Source organism: Austrofundulus limnaeus, unplaced genomic scaffold, assembly GCF_001266775.1.
Source record: "Austrofundulus limnaeus strain Quisiro unplaced genomic scaffold, Austrofundulus_limnaeus-1.0 Scaffold961, whole genome shotgun sequence".
In the NCBI taxonomy this organism is placed as follows: domain Eukaryota; kingdom Metazoa; phylum Chordata; class Actinopteri; order Cyprinodontiformes; family Rivulidae; genus Austrofundulus; species Austrofundulus limnaeus.
In genome coordinates, this window is record NW_013953363.1 from 2,867 (window position 1) to 4,378 (window position 1,512).

Sequence of the window (1,512 nt, forward strand, 5' to 3'; positions counted from 1 at the left end):
AATCGAAAGGTCGGCTAAAAGATAAAAGAATGATGGTGGAAGAAGGCGGTCCTGGTAACATTTTTAATGTGGGGGTTAAAAGACATGTCCTGATCAAAAATAACACCAAGCTTCTTTACATTAGAACTGGAGGCCAGATTAATGCCATCCAGAGGAGCTGAAAGGCTGCAAAGTTGATCCCTAAGATGTTCAGGTCCAAAAACCACAACCTCTGTCTTATCTGAGTTTAGAAGCAGAAAATATGTAAGAGGATGTTTCTGCTGAAGACACCCCCACCACCACGTCCCGGTATACCCTCATAATATACAGTATATAACTACCAGATTCCCACAAGTAAGTGTAACTTACATGGTACTCTACAAAGCAGAACAAAAGTAGTTTGTGCTTTTTCTGTTGATTTATTAGACAATTTTCATATTTTGTCATGAGGTATAAGAAAAGTTGATACAAGAAAACTGACTTTTTTTCAGCAGATGTTTTGTTTTTTGACAAAGCAATTTAATGTTTGTTCTTTTAGACTACCAATCTACTCTAAATGGCCAAAAGTGTTTCAGCTGTGTAGGACAAGACTGCACAAGAACCCTAAGCTGTGAGGGGAATGAGGACCACTGCATCAAAGCAACAAGTAAGAGACCCTCTTCTTCCTTTGTGTGCTGTAACCTCATCATTAGATCAAGTGATTCAAATACCAAATAAGTTACTCATTTAATACTTGTTCTTTTTTTTTCTCAGTAAATGTGGGAGGATACAGTCAGACCTTCAAGGGCTGCGCCTCTGAGAATGTTTGCTCAGATAAACTATCACCTGTGCTGAACCAATTCAAAGAAGCAGAAATCAACTGCTGCCAGGGCGACCTCTGTAACTGCGCCATCAGTACAAGTGCTGATCTGCTGCTGCTGTTGGTGCCGCTCATTTCTGTGGTTTGGGTTTTTTAACAGATTTTTAAAAAGCACCTACATCATTGCTGATTTTTTTGTTGCCATTGCAGCACTTTTGTAAGTTCACCACACTGCTCCTCTTCCTTTGGCTGATGCGTCAGACATTAAGTTTCATAATCAAATCTAATTAAAGCTGTTTTGTCCAGTTTCATTCACTTCATAACATGCTAATATTACAACCCATTCTCACTCCCGAGTCGTCACATATTGACGCTTTTCCAAAGTTCCCTTTACGTCCAATTTTGTCATGTCAGGTACTTCCCTTGCGTCATTTTTTGAAGAGATGGGGCAGAATCTGTTGTCATAATTTCTGAAAGTGTAGAAAATGCACAAAAACTACCGTCCCAAAGCCTAAAATTACCTTTATTCACTTTAGACGTCCTGTCCCTGACTCTAGTACCTAAAATTAACCATTTTTAGGAAATATAGGAAATTCACGTCAACTACGTGTTCCAAAGCCTAGAATTGTCATGGTTTGTCATTTTATGCCTTGGTTTTTCCTAGTGTTTCTATGTTCCCCTGTGTGTGTGTGTGTGTGTGTGTGTGTGTGTGTGTGTGTGTGTGTGTGTGTGTG